This window comes from Ursus maritimus, unplaced genomic scaffold, assembly GCF_017311325.1.
Source record: "Ursus maritimus isolate PB19 unplaced genomic scaffold, ASM1731132v1 scaffold_36, whole genome shotgun sequence".
Taxonomy (NCBI): Eukaryota; Metazoa; Chordata; class Mammalia; order Carnivora; family Ursidae; genus Ursus; species Ursus maritimus.
The window spans coordinates 22,357,007-22,376,539 of NW_024426230.1; positions in this window are offsets into that span (position 1 = coordinate 22,357,007).

Below are 19,533 nucleotides of genomic sequence, written 5' to 3' on the forward strand. Positions count from 1 at the left end.
TTGACATTATTGTTCATTCACAAATTTATTTCCTGTGTTCTTAGACAAAAAGTATATCACTATAAAAGTAGTTATAAAACCTAAAACCATAATAAGAATTCATTTTCTATCAATAATCTTTGCAAATATATAAATACTGTTAAGGGACATTGCTATAGATCCTTTAATAGGAACATGATTAAAAGCAGAGTTATACTCAGATTAACCTGAGTTGAAGCTCAGTCTTTCTTCTTATTTTCTGTGTGTCTGTTAGCAAGTTGTAAAATCTCTCTGAACCCACATCTCCTTTTTACTAAAATTATGGTACACATGGCATAGGATTGCTGGGGATGAAATAAATAAATGTTTATAAAGTCCTTATCATGCCTGGAGTATAGTAAATCCTCAATACATTTTTTTTTAGTTGTTGCTTTACTATTACTAATTTCTGGTTATTTATTAGTGTTTTATCTTTCATGGTTTTGTGTGTATTGGCTGAGCTCAGTGGAGCAGTTCTCACTTGTGGTCCCTCATGTGATTGAAATCAGTTGATAGCTGAGCAGGAATTATCTGAAGGCTCACTGGGCTGGATAGCTAAGATAATTTCTTCTAGATTCACATGTTTTGTACCTCATCTACAATATCAGGAATAGCTCGGTACTATCCAGGCATCTCTCCTTCCATTGACCTTTTCACTTGGCAGCTTGACATTCTTGCCACATGGTAGTCTCAGGATAAACGGATTTCTCAAATGGACACTGGCTTCCCACAGGATAAGTAACCCGCAGTCAGGGGTTATCCATAACAGTATTTTAAACTAACCATTGAAGCCACACAGCATCATGTGGAATGGATTCTCTTTGTTACAAATGAGTCATAGAACCACCCTAGACTTAAGGGAGAAAACTATACAAGAGTGTGAAAACTAGGGGTGTGATTCTTGAAGGGTGGGCAATCTTGGAAGTAGAGCTACAGTATTATTATTTCTGTGATCAATATTATCATCGTCCACATAGTCATAACTATTATCATTAACTCTTCGTTTAACTATAACTTGTTTCAATCTTTTTGGTCAAGACATAGGGAAATTATTAGTACCCTTAAGCTATCAATTACCTTTAGCCAATTTGAGAGGTATTCTAAGAGAAAATCCGAGTAATTAAATATAATTTATTCATAGAGATATTGTTCCTCAGATAAAGTTGGGAAAAAAATGAAAATAACAGTAAAAAGAAGTAAATTAAGGCATTTATTCAGGAAAAATATTAAGGAAACATTAGAAATGATGTTTTAAAGGAAATTGTATGTGTATATATATGTATGCATGTATATCATATGTACTTTAGAATGATATAATACATTGACATTATCATGATATGTTTAGAAGCAACCGAGAAATATATACATTGAAGTATACTGGAGGGAAATAACCAATATAGCAATATTGGTAAATTATTTAGTGGAATTATGAGGTATTTTTTCCATCCCCTTTTCAATTCCTAGTTCTATTGTCTTATTTGGGGTCCAAACTGTTTGTCCCTTTATATCTTATTGCACTGTCATTCAAAACTCTTTTCCCACCCTATTTCTATCCCATACCCAGTGCTTCAGCTATACTAAATTCTTATAGCTACACTGAATTCTTGAGTGCACCATATTGTTTAAATTTCATTTGTGATCATTTTTGGTTCCCCACTTCATATCCCTTGGTTCACCTCTAATTTCACCTGCAGATGCCATGGACAATTTTGTCTGGCATTGTTAATAGATCAGGCATAATGACTCATCTTCCCATATTACTCCAGTACTTTTTACAGCACCATAGGTGCCACCTTAAGCCTCAAGCCAGCACAGGTAGAAGGCCAGGAGGACTGAACATCCCTGCAACAATTCTCACTGAGGTCAGAGAAGAAGGAGATAAATGCTCTGGCTTCCCACCAAGTAAACAATTTGGGGAGGCATTATATTGTTTTCTAAGAAGGACCTAGCAGAATCAAACTCCCATTTCTCATAGCAGTTATTTAATCATTTCATCCTAATATCATCTTTCTCTTTCCCAGTGCCTTGCTTCTACACCTTGGAATGACTGCCCAAGTAACATACCTCCTCAAAATTCCTTATCTCAGTCTCTTTTTTGGGAATCCCAATTTATGACTGGCTCCCATGCTTCGGATGTTTTGTTTTCTTTGCTCAGCTTGAAGATTCATCACTGCAATATAACTTTTCCCTAAACCTCCATGGAACGTTGATTGATCCTTAAGAACCCAAGCAAATACGACTTTTCCAGCAAGGACTTTTCTGATACCAAAGGTTTTTAATATTTTTCTCCTTTGTGCCATCACAAAAACTCTTCCATTTTAATACGCATTAGAGTGCATTTTAATTGTGTCCTTACATTTAGCAGACTCTGAGCTTTTGAGGATAGTGACTCTTACTGTACTCATATTTATGTTTTAACATTTGATAGTTAATAACATTTGAAGAGGTAACTGAAGTTATAACAAAAAAATAACCATTGAGAATCAAACATTCTTTTATCCTAGATTGATAAGGATGGTTAATAACTAAACTACTTAAAAGCTCAAGATCCTATGTCTTTAACTATGGTGTCAGTTATTTTCCCTGTATGTCTTCTAATCTTTAGCAAGATGATGGCATCAGCTATAAAAATTTCTTAAAAATTATCTGAGTTCTATTACTTAAAAATAACTATACATCTGTGTGGCAGACATACCCTAAGGTGACCCCTGAATGCATCATACTCTTTGTAGTCTTGCGTAATCCCCCTCCTTAGATATGGGCAGAATCCATAAACTATTTCTACCCAAAACATTAAAAAATGGCAAAGGTGATGGGACACCACTCCTTTGATTAGTTTACATTATATAGCCAAGATGTCATGACCATGGTTATATTACTGTAGGTAAAACTCATTAGGAGTTAGAAATTCTCCTGCTGGGATTAAAGAAGCAAGGAGCCATTTTGTAAACAGTGTCGAGAGAAGGCCACATGACAGAGAACTGTAGACTACCTCTAGCATTCGTGGGTTACTTCCAACAGTTGGCCAATAGCAATCAGGAGCCCATAGTTATATAACTACAAGTAAGTGTATTCTGCCAATAATCAGAATGAGCATAGAAATGAATTTTTCCCCTGGAAAGCCATCAGATAAGAACACATCCCAGCTGATACTTAATTGCCTTACAAGACCATGAGGAGAGGACCATAATAACTTTCCCAGACTCTTGACTCATGGAAACTACTAGATAATAAATTCATGTTGTTTTAAGTCTTTAAGTAGTTTGTTACATGGCAATAAGAACGAATAAAATATAAGTTTAGAGATTATAATTAAAACATTACACTAAAAATTTATTACCTTAGCTGTTTTTGTGACCCAAACATTGGTTTATCAAAGCAGTTCTTATCCCCTTTCACTCAAATCCTTTCCCTCTGAGGTCTCCTGAACATTTCAATCATTCCCTTTCTTCTTCTAATTCCCAAAAAGATTTAGAAATGACAAGATTTTTATACCAGTGAGTCTAATGAGGTGAGAAAAAAAAGTGGCAATGAAAAAGATTATATATTAACACAAAACTCAGAAAAAAAGCATAATATTGATGAGATTGGTATGGTAGGCAGGAAAATGGCTCCCCAAGGATTTCCAATGTCCCAATCCCTCAAATCTGTAGATTTGTTGCCTTACATGGCAAAATGGACTTCTGTAAGTGTGAGTAAATTAAGGATCTAGAGATGGGAAGACTATCCTGGATTATCTAGGTGTGCTCAATATAATCACAACGGTCCTTGTAAGTGGAAGCAGAAAACAAGAGAGATATGAACTGTTACTGTGCTGGCTTTGCAGATAGAAGAAGGGCAAGAGCCAAGGAAATTAAGGCAGACTCTAGAAGCTGGAAAGGCAAGAAAGCAGATTCTCCCCTAAAACGACCAGAGGAGTGCAGTCCTGATTCATCTTAGACTTTCAAATTATGGAATAACCAAACACTTTAACACTAATCTATTCATATATTGGTTTAAAAAATACATTTTTTACTCTGTCTATACATTTATGCTTCTCAATAACCATTTACCTTAATCTGAATTATTCATATTAGTTATAACTTTCAACCAAAAGAAATAATATCAATATTTTAAAGAAGGCTCAGTGGTGGTTCATTGAGGAATGACTATCACATTCAAGCATCTTAGTAGGCTATCAAAATTCATGAAAATTCATGAAATACATGAATACATATAACACAATTTCCCACTGCTACATACATTTATTTTATATCTGTTTATATATTACCCACTGATACACTGCAGGGCTACTTAATGTTTCTATTAGAGATGGAAAGTGAGATTTGTTGTTTGACTGAATAAGACGTAGCAAAGAGTTGGTGCATTCTTCTTCCATTGTTCTTCAGACCTAAAAATAATGTCAATTTATATGGCAAATACCTTACATAGCGCATCCCTTACTGTCTTACTCTAACCTAAGTGGCAAATGAAACAGGAAAGTGGGGTTGCTATCCTTCCAATTGTGATCATAAAGGACAAGAACAATGGCTTAAGTATCTGTTACTTTAACACTAAATATCTTCAGATTCTAGACATTATTTTTATTTCCAAGGGGGAAGAAAGGGAGCAGAGCTGTGGTGGACTGGAAAAAGAACATATCTGTTCATATTATTAAACCCCCATACTTGCTTTATAAAGAACTGAAAAATCCTATTATGTGAGGAATCCTAAGTGACCAAATAAAATTGACATTAATCTAAACCATTGATTATATATTTTTCCTGCACTGAAATAAGAATGAATTTGCCAGGTTGGCCTTTAAATGCTTTTATTTTATAATTAAACCTGTAATCAGGTTGCTGTCGTCAGAAAGCAAGTCTTATCAGAGCTACGTAGCCAGAAAACGGAATCATTCAAGAATTTGAATGTGGGTCACTTGTATGTGATTCAGATACCTGATTTTTCTTTTAAAATAAATTTTAAAGAAAACAATGCATTAAGTAATTATCTAATGAGATCAGCAATTAAACTAATGGTAGCAAGGTAAGGGGCTCCTCCAAGAGACTTTGCCCTTACTCCCTCTCTGGGTCTTTTAAATATATTTGAACCTGTAGAATGGAACATTTTTTAAACAGTTGTATAGTAGCTTGTACACAATAACAAGTGATAACAATCTTTTTCACTGATTTACTGATTAAATAAATATGTCTGAGATGAATATATATACTTCAAATTAGGGATGTCCAACCTTCAGAGTCCTGATAGTAACATGCCCTAATTTATAGAATTTGTAGTAATTAATTTTTCTTGTAAAAGTATGTCTTTTGAAAGTTATTTAAACATTGTAAGAAAAACTCTCAACTTAGAAGACAGAAGTGTGGGTGGCACTTCCTTACCATGTCATAACAAAGGCAAAGGCTACCCAAAGATTATCTAATTAAATATACATAGTGAAGTTTTATTTATTATTGGCTGAAGGTCCCAGGCTTAGTGAACTTACAGCTCAACTAGTAGAATTTTGTCAGGCACAGATGCAAATAACTTCTATTTAGTAAAATAAATATTACCAAAATAACAGTTTACAGTCTAATTGACATAAAACAGTTACATTTAACCTACCTATCTTTTCCAAACATTTTTTTAATTAAATTATATATCTGTACCTCTACCTCTTAGCTGTATATTGTTCTTTGTTTCTTTCCTTCATTCTATCATCTATTATCTATCTATCATCTATCTATCTATCTATCTGACTTCTCAAATGTTCTTTGGACCAGTTTAATATATTTTGGTTCTTTCGTTAATTAAAATTAAATAAAATATGTGAAATGTGTTCATTTTATATTTACATGGAAGTCATGTTATTGAACCATTTGCAAATTAGAGTTTAGTACTTTTGTGGATCATCCACTGAAATACGTAAGTGGACTCACCTGATGGGGCCAAGTAAACAGCCTTGCTGGAGAAGTGTATGTACTTAAAGCGCTATTTAAACTGGAGAATTTGTTTTTGTTTTTGTTTATGGAGTAAAATCTGAGTATAACAGAATTTCAATCTTTCTGACTATGGGAAACTTAAGGTTTGCTGCTGTTGTTTCTACCAATATTATGGTTTTTGTTTGTTTAATTTCTCAGTAATTGTGAATAGTAAAACATTGACTACCAAGCATAATTTTAATGTAAACATTTTGCTTCTTATTTTCATATGTTTCAGGAGACTATGCCTTTGGGTAATATAGTACTATTAATGTCATTTCACTACCTCAAAAAGATATAAAATAAATGTATGCAGCAGTGGAAAATTATATGTATTTATGAATTTTGATAGTCTACCAAGATGCTTGAATATGATAGCCATTTTCAATGAACCACCACTGAACATTTTTAATAGATATTATTTCTTTTGTTTGAAAATTATAATTAACATGAATAATTCAGAGTATCCTAGGGAAAAGCATAAATGTGTCAACAGAGTAAAAAAATAATGTGTTTTTTAAATCAATATATTAATAATGTAGTCTTAAAATGTCTGGTTATTCCATAATTTGAAAGAAGATAGTAAAAAACAAAACTTGAATGATTATGAAAATATTTGCAATGCATGCAGAAAGGAGAATTTTACTTGTCTTGGCTTATAATATCTGCAAATACTGGATCCATACAGACACAAAGGGTTGTATAAATATTTTTGCCAAAGTTGGCTCAGTTTGATGTGTTTATTTTTAAAATGCTATGAAGCATTAACTGCCGAATATTAATGCCAAACTGGAATTTGGCTTTCTCACTGTTAAAATGATAAACGATCATCTTTCCCCTTCTGTGCAATCTGCCCAGATAGCAGCGTTTCCATGGCCCACTGAAATGATTTTATCTTGAGATAACTTTATCATGCCCTTCATTATTTAAAATAGAACAAAGTTTCCTGAGATGTAGAACTCAGCTTTTTTTAAAATTGTGCTGTTCAGGCATCCATGTCTTAATCTAGTGGCCAGATATCTTATGATAAATATTTTTATTTTGCTGTCCCAATATCAGACCTTACATTTAGAAAAAAATAAAAAGTTTAAGGGAAATATTTATACCTAAAACTCTTTTTTAGGTTTCCCAGAAAGCCTCTTAAAAATCATATAGATCTGTTCTTTCCTTTATAAAAAGAGACACTAGAAATAGACTTGCTTGTTATGCTCCATATTTTCAATTAGATCAATACAATTGTGAGACCTGCATAAGAGTTGTCAAATCAGAAAAGATGCTTAGATTATCCTAGGTTAAGAAAAAAATATATTATTAATAGAAGTATTTCAGGGTTGGTACATTCTATAAATACCTGGGAGATCTGTCAGTGACTGTGCATTCCATTGCTTATTCTTACTCTCATGGGAAGCATTGACCAATTTCTTAGGAAATAACTATATACTATCCCTCCATAAAGAATTTTACTCTTCTGTATTCTGATATGGTTAGTAGGTATAATAAATTGACCACAATCATTTAGTATAATTATCAAACAGGTTTTTGCTTCCCTCTGATGGTTGCCTGAAGTCTCTGCTTTAAGCTGCATCTAGAATTTGTACATTAAACAATAAAAGGGCAACCACAATGCATTGTGGAAAGAACTGTATTGGGTACTTTGCACTATTGCTAAAGAATTGACTGCTGTGTATAGGCTTCGAAGCTGATTTCACTTAGGTAACTTTAAGCCTGTATCAGTGGACAGAGTCATTATATCCAGGTTTCTTTATGGTCCAGAAACAGATGTACTCCATGAGAGCACATTGCTGACCCATAATCCAGAAGAACAAGAATTAATTAGCCAGGACTAAAGAACTGATGAGTAAAATTTAACTATGTTTATCTGTGTGGAATACCGTCGGCAAAATTTTAATTCAAATTCTCTACTTTTATGGGTATGTGAAGGAGTCACTATCTCTAACCCTCATTTTAGTAAGCAGACTACATTTTTAAATTGAAATGAAACATTTTTAATGGTATCTGGTTGTCACTTATCCTCTTTGTTCTCTTGTCCTTACCCAGAATTTAAAGACAGTTTTTTGAGCCTGCTTACATTTTAGGGAAATAGAGACATTTGTATGCATTCAATAAAAATTTGCCTTCTTATTTACTAGTATATGATTGGGCAAATGGATTGTGTAGCCAAGGCTCTTTCTGAAACATCATATTTGAGAATGATTCTCATTTAATTAGGCATGGCAAGCCCACTGTTAAAAATCAAGGATTGACTTCATATGTGGACATGTTACTTTCAGACCATACTCACCAAGGATTTTGTGAAATGCTTTGCCATGTGGCGTATGGAAATGTCACTATGTTGGCTCAAATAGCTCTGGCTTGATACCTGATTTGCAAAGTACCATTTTTACAAGTGGTAAAGGAAGTTAATTCCTGACGGGTAAGGGACGTATATGAGCAGCCTCAGGAAAATGGCTATTTACCCAAACTTAATGATACTGCACATGAAATCTGGCAGAGAAGGTTTCTGGAATTTGGTTTTCTAGCTTTGAAATAGATCACATAAGAGAGGCTTTTCTGAGCCCAGTCTGTGATTTGGTGTAAAAATGTCCAGACAGAATTTAATTCTCTGACATTTGTACTTGCTCAATATTGAATAGCTCTTGATTTATAGGCATACCTTGGAGATACTGTGGGTTCGGTTCTAGAAGACCACGATAAAGCAAATATTGAAATAAAGTGAGTCAAATGAACTTGTTGGTTTCCCAGTGCGTATGAGGGCTATGTTTATACAATACTGTAGTCAACTAAATGTGCAACTGTATTATGTTTGAAAAATATATACATGCTTAATTTAAAAATACGTTATTGCTGAATAATGCTAACTATTGACTGAGCTTTCAGTAAGTTATAATCTTTTGCGGGTGGAGGATCTTGCCCGTATGTTGATGGCTGCTGGCTAATCAGCATGGTGGTTGCTGAAGGTTGGGGTGACTGTGGCAATTTCTTCAAATAAGACAACATTGACGTTTGCTGCACTGATTGACTCTTCCTTTCACAAACAATGCTCTATTGCATGTGATGCTGTTTCGTAGCATTTTTGTCCACAGCAGAACTTCTTTCAAAATTCAAGTCAATCCTCTCAAACACTGCCCCTGCTTTATCAACTAAGTTTATGTCATATTTTAAATCCTCTGTTGTCATTTCCACAGTCTTCACAGCATCTTCATCAGGAGCCGATTGCATGTCGAGAGACCACTGCCTTTGCTCATCCATAAGGAATAATTCCTCATCTGTTCAACTTTTTTCATGAGACTACATAAATCCATTCACATCTTTAAGCTCCGCTTCTAATTCAAGTTCTCTTGTTATTTCTACCACATCTGCAGTTACTTCCTCCACTGAAGTCCTAAATCCCTTGAAGTCATCCTTGAGGGTTGGAGTCAACTTTTTCCAGACTCCTTTTAATGTTGATGTTTTGACCTCCTCCCATGAGTTATGAATGTTGTTAATGATATCAAGAATGGTGAATCCTTCCTAGAATATTTTCAACTTACTTTGCCCAGACTATCAGAGGAGGTCAGAGGATCTCTAGGGAAGCTATAGCCTTACGAAATATATTTCCAACTGATAAGATTTGAAAGTCACAATGACTCCTTGATCCATGGGCTGCAGAATGGATGCTGTGTTAGCAGGCATGAAATATTAGTGTCATTGTATACTTCCATCCAAGCTCTTAGGTGATAATGTCAATGAGTAGTAATATTTTGAAAGGAATCCTTTCCTGATTAGTAGGTCTCAACAGTAGGCTTTGTATATTCTGTAAACCATGTTGTAAACATATGAGTGTCATCCAGGCATTGTTGTTGCATTTATAGAGCACAGGCAGAGTAGATTTAACAAGATTCTTAAGTGCCCTTTGATTTTCAGAATGGTCAATGAGCCTTGGCTTCAACTTAAAGACACCAGCTACACTGGTCTCTAACAATAGAGTCAGCCTGTCCTTTGAAGTTTCGAAGCCAGGTGTTGACTGCTCTTCTTTAGCTATGAGAGTCCTAGATGGCATCTTATTCCAATAGAAGGCTGTTTTGTCTACACCAAAAATCTGGTTTTGAGTGTAGCCACCTTCATTAATTATCTTAGCTACAGTTTCTGTTTAATTTGCTGCAGCTTCTATACCAGCATCTGCTGCTTCACCTTGCACTTCTCTGCTATGGAGATGGCTTCTTTCCTTAAACTTCATGCCCCAAACTCTGCTAGCTTCAAATTTTTCTTTTGCAGTTTCTTCACTTTTCTCAGCCTTCATAGAATTAAAGAGAGTTAGGGCCTTTCTCTGAATTAGGCTTTGGCTTAAGGCAATATTGTGACTCCTTTTATTTTCTATCCAGACCGCTAAAAGTTTTCCCATATCATAAATAAGTCTGTTTCACTTTTTAAAAAAATCACTTGTATGTTAATTGGAGTAGTATGTTTAATTTCCTTCAAGAACTTTTTCTTCGCATTAACAACTTGGCTAACTACTTAGCATGAGAGGCCTAGCTTTTGGCCTCTCTTGGCTTTTGGCATGCCTTCTTCACTAAGCTTAATCATTTCTAGCTTTTGATTTCAAGTAAGAGAGTTGTGACTCTTCCTTTCAGTTAGAGGCAACAATATTGTTGTTAATTGGTCTAATTTCAAAATTACATCTCATGGAATAGGGAGGCCCATGCGGAGGGAGAGAGAGAGGGGAATATCCAGGTGGTGCAGCAATTAGAGCACAAATAATATTTACTGATTAATTTCACTATCTTATAATGGTGCTATTAGTGGTGGCCCCAAATATTTATGATAGTAACATCAAAGATCACTGATCTCAGACCACCATAAAAAATATAATAATGAAGATTAAAAATTTTGAAATATTTCAAGAATTACCAACATATGACATAGAGATACAAGGAGACCAAATGCTTCTGGAAAAAATGGTGCCAATGGATTTGCTCTGTGCAAACTTGCCACAAACCTTCAATTAATAAAAAAAAATGCAATATCTGTGAAGTGTAATAAAGTGAAGTACAGTAAAGTGAGGTGTGCCTGTACAGAGCAAACTCAAGATTTGTATGGTTAATAAATACTCTTGTAAGACTATATAAATAATCAGGCCAGTTCACAAACACATTCATGAACACAAATCACATTTTTATGAACAATAAAAATCTTTTCTGATTACTTATGATCACATGAGGATAAAAAGCCAAAACAGATCTAAAACTTACTGGAAAAAGTATATTTCTAACTGCTATATGATGATAAACAACTCAAGAGTTATCTTAGAGATTTACTTACTATGACATTGTATACTATTGGTTTACAATGCCAGGCATTATAATGCTATGTGCTAACTTAAAGAGTTTTCCATAGTTAAGATGTATTTGATTCCTGTAAAGTAGAACCAGTAATCCCAATGGTTATAGATTATGGCTTTGTTGGACTTTATCCAGCTTTATATCTAATGGAGCAGTCATACACTGAGTTCTTCTTTTACTTATTAAACTGCATATTCACATTCTCCCTCATTGCTTAATTAGTTGAGTACATTTTAAAATGAATCCATTGTATGACAGAATGTTTCTTAATATATTGAAAATTATAGTTTAATAAATATTAATATTATATATTAAAACATCTTCAATTATGCCAATTTCCCACCACTAGCAATCAGTGGGATGTGATTTTAAGCATTTTCCCAGCTGTATGTCTCTACTACATATATAATCAAGATACTCAGATCAAAGATAAGTACATTTGGAAAATTTCCTATTAAAACATTTTAAGATCTCTGGGGAAGATGGTGGAGTTGGAGGACCCTAAGCTCACTTCATCCCATGGATACAACTAGATAACACCCACATCATTGTAAATAACATAAGAAAAAACCTGAGAACTGGCAGAACAGATTCTCCATAACTAAATGATGAGAAGAGACCACATCCAAAAGGGTAAGAAGGGCAGAGACATGGTTAGGAGCCAAATGGACCAATGTGACTGTCCCTGGGAGGGAGGGGTGAAGCAGGTGTTGAGAGTGGAGAAGAACAGATCCCCAAGCCAGGCACCCCAGACATAAGGACCTGCACAGAGAAGATGAATCCCCATAACATTTGGCTTTGAAAACCAGAGAAGCCCAACAATCAGTGGGGCTTAATACCTGGAACTTTCAAAATCACTTGGCTTTGCAGGGCAGAGGTCCTGCCTTTAAAGAGACAGCACAACAAATAACCCCACTGAGATACAGCATAGAAGCAGCAGTTTGGAAAATGCCTAAGGCATACAAGAAGGAGGTATGTTTACTAATCTCAGAGCATGTGCTGCAGGGGCAGGGATCATTGAAAAACTTCTCTAAGAATGAAATAGCTGGTGGGCACCGTTTCCCTCCCATGTCCCCCAGTCTAGATACATAGATACCTGTGGAAAGCAGCTCAGCATGAACACTCTCTACCTAACTTGCTAACAGCATGCCGCACCCCCACATTCTCCCATGGACAGGCTCCCTTGATCCAAGCCTGGACAAGAGTTTTCCCAGGAAGCTGCAGTTCCCCCTCTATCAGCTGACCAGCACAGACTTTGCAAACGAATACACCCTGCCCCCACATTCTCCTGAAGACTCCCCCAACTTCCAATATACCCTTAGCAACAGCCCAGTCAAAGTGGTACCACAAGCTTGGTAATGCATAAGCAGCCCCCCAGAGACCAGCACCACTTCAAAGTGATCCTGCCTTGGGGAGAGGGGAAGATAACCATACACAACAGTCCAACTTCTGCCCCAGCAGTGGGCTGGGGGCAGATATCTAGTCTGACTCTGGGCCCCACCAACCAATTAAAGCTTCTCAAGGGACAACTCAAGGAAAGTACCTTGCAGTTTAGTTCTATTGCACTACTGGCAAACACCTGGTCTGACTCAAATCAAGCCCAAGCCTGCTTCAGATTAAACACTAACGACACAAGGACCAAACCCTGCCCACAAGAGGCAAAGAGAATCATTACAGACAACTGCACTGAAGACAAACATGATTCAACCACAACAGTAGGGCACATGTAACATAGTTAGGAGACACCCCTAAAGCATCAGTTTCTGGTGAACAGAGCCCATTGCATCATAGGCCACCAGAAACCTTCTTCGTAAGGCACTACTTTCAAGAACAGAAGAATTAGCTGACTTTCCTAAACGCAGAAACAGACACAGAGTTAGACAAAATGAATAGACCAAAAAATGTGTCCCATGTGAAAGAACAAGACAAAATCACAAGAGAGCTAAATGAAATGGTGATGAGTGATATGCCTGATAGATAATTTAAAGTAATGGTCATAAAGATACTCACTGCTTGAGAAAAGAGGAGGACCTCAGGGAGACCCTCAACAAAGAGATAGAAAACATAAAAAAGAACCAATCAGAGATGAAGGACTCAATAGCTGAAATTAAAAATACAAAGAAGGAATAAATAGTAGACTAGAGGAAGCAGAAGACCGATCAGTGCCCCAGAGGACAGAGTAATGGAAAGCAATCAAGCTGAACAGGAGAGAGAAAAAATAATAATAAAAAATGAAAATAGACTTTGGGTACTCAGCAACACCACCAAGCATAATGACATTTGCATTATAGGGATCCCAGAAGGAGAAGAGAGAAAAAAGGGATCATAAAATTGATTTGAAGGAGTAATAGCTGAAAACTTCCTGAATCTGGGGAAGGAAACCAAAATCCAGATCCAGGAGGCACAGAGAGATCCCACAAAATCAAACCAAGGAGGCCACACCAAGACACATAGTAATTAAAACAGCAAAAAATAGTGACAAAGAGAATTTTAAAAGAAGCATGATAAAACAATTACATACATACTCACAAGGCTATCAGCTGATTTTTTGGCAGAAACTATGCAGACCAGAAGAAAGTGGCATGATATGTTCAAAGTGCTGAGAGAAAGAACTTGCAGCTAAGAATATTCTATCCAGCAAGGCTATAATTCGGAGTAGAAGAAAGATAAGGTGTTTCCCAGAAAACCAAAAGTCAAAGAAATTCATACCAATAAATCAGCCATCTCTTCAAGAAATGTTAAAGGGGACTCTACGAATGGAAAGGAGAGACCATAAGTAGGAGTAAGAAAAGTGGGAAGCACAAAATAAGTCAAATCAGTCAAAGGATTCACAAAATAAAAGGATGTAAAGTATTATATCATATACCTAAAATGTGGGTGGGGGGAGAGAAGTAAAGAATGAATTTGAATTTAAGCAACATTCTACGTAATATAGATGACTGCTATGTGCATACGGTGTTACATATATACCTAAAGGTAACCACAAATAAAAAACAAGTAAAATATATGCAAAAAAGGGAAAGGAATCCAAATATATCATTAAAGAAAGCAAGCAAACTGTGAGAGAAAAGAGCAAGAGAACTATAAAAACAATAATAAAGCAAGTAAAATGGCAATAAATACATACTATCAGTAGTTACTTTGAATATAAATGGACTAAATGCTCCATTTGAAAGACAGGGTGATAGAATGGATAAAAAAGTATAAAAAAGTAAACCCTATCTATATGCTGCCTACAAGAGATGAATTTCAAATCTAAAGACACACAGATTGAAAATGAAGGGATGGAAAAACATTTACCATGCAAATGGAATTGAAAAAAAAAAAAGCCAGGATAACAATATTTACATAGACAAAATAGACTTTAAAACTAGGAGACAAAGAAGGACACTATATAATCATAAAGGGAACAATCCAAAAAGAAGATATAAAAATTGTAGCTATTTATGCACCCAACATGAGAGGACCCAAATACATAAAGCAGATGATAACAAACAAAGAAAGTAATTGATAGTAATACAATGATAGTAGGGACTTTGACACCCCACTTACATGAATGGATAGATCATCCAAACAGAAAATCAAAAAGGAAACAGTGACTTTGAACGAATGACATATTGGACCAGATAGATCTAACAGATATATTCAGGAATTCCATCCTAAAACAGCAAAAATATACATTCTTTTCAAGTGCACATGGATCATTCAGATAACATATTGGAACACAAAACAAGTCTCAACAAATTAAAGAAGATTGAAGTCCATGCATCTTTTCTGACCACAATGCTATTAGGCTAGAAATCAACCACAAGAAAAAAAATCCTGGAAAGAACACAAATACATGGAGATTAAGCAATATGCTACTGAACAATGAGTGGGTCAATCAAGAAATCAAATAGGAAATACAGAACTACATGGAGGCAAATGCAAGTGAAAATACAATGGTCCAGAATCTTTGGGATGCAGGAAAAGCTATCCTAAGAGAGAAGTTTATAGCAATACAGGTCTACCTCAAGAAGCAAGAAAAATCTCAAATAAACAACATAACCTTACACCTAAAGGCGCTAGAAAAAAAAGAACAACAAAACCCAAAACCAGTAGAAGGAAGGAAATAAACATTAGAGCAAAAATAAATGAGATAAATACTAAAAATCAATAGGACAGATTAATGAAACCAGGACCTGGTTCTTTAAAAAGATCAACAAAACTGATAAATGACTCAAACAATAAAATCAGAAATGAGAGAGAAAAAACAATCAGCACCCAGAAATGCAAAAGATTATAAAAGAATATTTGAAAAATTATATGCCAATAAATTGTACAATCTAGAAGAAATGGATAAATTCCTAGCAACATATAATCTCCCAAAACTGAATTAGGTAGAAATAGAAAATTTGAACAGACTGATTACCAGCAAAGAAATCAAATCAGTAATCAAAAAAAAACTCAACAATCAAAAGTCCAAGACCAGATAGCTTCACAGGTGAATTCTACAAACATTTAAAGAAGAGTTAATACTCATTCTCCCAAAATTGTTCCAAAATATAGAAGAGAAAGCAGGGCTTCCAAATTCATTCTACAAGTCCAACATTAACCTGATATCAAAATTAGATAGACACAACCAAAAGAGAGCTACCACTCTCATCACTTTTATTCAACATTCTACTGGAAGTCCTACACAGCAGTCAGACAAGAAAAAAGAAATAAAAATACCCAAATTGGTAAGGAAGATGTAAAATTTCACTATTTGCAGAATACATGATACTATCTGTAGAAAACCCTAAATACAGCACCAAAAAGCTACTAGAACTAGTAAATGAATTCACTAAAGTCACAGAAGAGAAAAATCAATGTACAAAATACCTTGCTTTTCTATACACTAATAATTAAGTAGCAGAAAGAGAAATTAAGAAAACAATTCCATTTATAATTGCACCAAAATAATAAAATACCTATAAATAAACTTAACCACGAAGGTAAAAGACCTGTACAACAAAAACTATAAGATACCTAGGAATAAATGTAACCAGAGAGGTGAAAGACCTATGCTCTGAAAACAATAAAACACTGATGAAAGAAATTGAAAATGACACAAACAGATGGAAAGATATTCCATGCTCATGGATTGGGAGAACAAATATTGTTAAAATATCCATACTGCCTAAATCAATCTACGCATTTCATGCAATCCCTATGAAAATACCAACAGCATTTTCCACAGAACTAGAATAGACAATCCTAACTTCTGTATGGAACCACAAAAGATCCTGAATGGCAAAGTAGTCTTGAAAGAGAAGAACAAAACTGGAGGCATCACAATCCCAGATTTCTAGATATACTACAAAGCAACAGTAATCAAAACAGTAATGGTACTGGTGCAATAATAGACACATAGATCAGTGGAACAGAATAGGGAGCCCAGACATAAACCCATACTCTCACGGTCAGTTAATCTTCAACAAAGGAGGCAAGAATACACAATGGGAAAATGTCTCCAAAATGGTGTTGGGAAACTGGACAGCCACATGCAAAAGAATGAAACTGGACCACTTTCTAACACCACACACAAGGATAAACTCAAAATGTATTACAGATCTAAATGCAAAACCCGCAACCATAAAAATGCTAGAAGAGAGCACAGGCAATAATTTCTCTAACATTAGCCTTAGAAACATTTGTCTAGATGTGTCTCCTGAGGCAAGAGAAAAAAGCAAAAATAAATTATTGAGACTAAGCCAAAATAAAAAGCTTCTGCTCAGCAAAGGAAAATTTCAACAAAACTAAAAGAACTGAATGGGAGAAGATATTTACAAATGACATATCCAATGAAGGGTTAGTATCCAAAATACATAAAGAGCTCATACAACTCAAAACCAAAATAACAAATAATCTAGTTAAAAATGGGAAGAAGAGGGGCGCCGGGGCGACTCAGATAGTTAAGCATCTGCCTTCAGCTCAGGTCATGATCCAGGGGCCTGGGATCAAGCCCTGCACCAGGCTCCCTGCTCAGTGCGGAGCCTGCTTCCCTCTCCCTCTGCCATTCCCTCCACTTGTGCTCTCTGGCTCTCTGTATCTCTCTGTCAAATAAATAGATAAAATCTTTTAAAAAACTGGGCAGAAGATACGAACAGATATTTTTCTAAAGAAGACACATAGATGATCAATAGACATATGAAAAGATGTTCAATATCACTAGTCATCAGGGAAATCAAAACCAGAATGAGATATCACCTTACACCTGTCAGAATGGCCGAAATCAACAACACAAGAAACAGCAAGGTTGATTAGGTTGTGGAGAAAACGAACCCTGATGCACTGTTGATGGAAACGGAAACTGATTGCAGCCACTCTGGAAAACGGTATAGAGATTTCTAAAAAATTTAAAAAGAGAATTACCATATGAAGCCAGTAATTTCACTACTGGGTATTTACACAAAACATACAAAACACTGATTTGAAAAGTTATAGACACCCTTGTGTTTATTGCAGCATTATTTAAAATAGCCAAGATATGGATGCAAACTATGTGTCCATCAATAGATGAATGGATAAAGAAGTGACATATATATTGATTATGGATTATATGGATAATGGATGGATATATATATATATATAATATATAATATATAATGGAATATTATTCAGTAATAAAAAGAATGAAATCTTATTTGCAATGACATGGATGGATCTAAAGGGTATAATGCTAAGTGAAATAATTCAGAGAAAGACAAATACCATATGATTTCACTCATGTGTAGAATTTAAGAAACAAAACAAATGAAGAAAAAAAGAGACAAACCCCCTAAAACCCAGACTCTTAACTATAGAGAATAAACTGATGGTTACCCGAGAGGAGGTAGGTGGAGGGATGGGTGAAATAGGTGAAGGAGATTAAGAATACACTTATCATGATGAACATTGAGCAATATGTAGGATTATTGGATCACTGTATTGTACACATGAAATAATATAACACTGTATGCTAACTATACTAAAATTTAAAAAATTATGGAAAATCATTTTGGTGGGAAAAAACCCTTTTAGATAATGTTCTAATTCATAATTAAATTATTTGAATTGATACATTTCTAAGTGATTTATATTTATGTTAAACTTTTCTTTATGATTAAGAAGATTGTGTTCTCTAGAATTTTTTTTCAAAGATATGATTTATTTGAGAGAGAGAGAGAGAGAGCACGGAGGGAGAGTAAGAGGGAGAAGCAGACTCCCCAATGAGCAGAGTCCGATGTGGGACCAAACCCTGAGATCCTGATCTGAGCCAAAGGCAGACACTTAACCCACTGAGCCACCCAGGCACCCTATTCTCTAGAATTTTAGGTTCTGGAGATATATTTGAAACTCGAAGACTAGCATACAAATGTTAATTATTATTATTTTATCTTACCAAGTTGATAACTGAGATCTTCTTATATAATAATATAATGCCCTATTTTTCCATTACATTGCTACTGGATTGGTGTTATACATACTCAGAATTCAGCTACTTGAACGACTCACTAATTTTAGGTCTGTTTCTAGATATCCAAGAAAAAGTTTTCAACTAATCCCCAAAGGCTTTTATCTTAACAATGAAGTGAACTTATCCTATCTTTAGTCCTTGAGCCTTTTGAAGAATTGCTGTAAAAGATCATTTCTTCTTTTTACCAATTTGATCTTTTGTCCATGCTCTTTTTAGTCTTGCATTATAAATTTTGACTTGCATTATAAATTATGTCTACAGTGATATTATTTTGAATGCCAAAGAGATATGCATATGAAGATTATCATCTTTGTTTTAATAATAAAATATGTATATATTTGATATTGAGATTGGTAATGGCAAAAATGTTATTTATTCCATACAGTCAATGTTTACTAACTCCATAATTCCATAACTTTTTTCATAAGAAAAGAAAATATAAGGGGAGCCTGGGTGGCACAGTTGGTTAAGCATCCAACTCTTGGTTTTGGCTCAAGTCCTGACCTCAGGGTCCTGAGATATAGCCCCAAGTCAGGCTCCATGCTCAGTGTGGATTCTCTCTCCCTCTCCCTCTGCCCTTCCCATTCATGCTCTTTCTACCTCTAAAATAAATAAATAAACCTTTTTTTTAAAAAAAAATTTCAGGTTATCTTTTAAAATCACAAGAAAGGAGCCTCATTTCTTGTGATCTATTTAACATAATCTCACTTTTGAGGTTTTTTTTTTCATTCATGGAGAT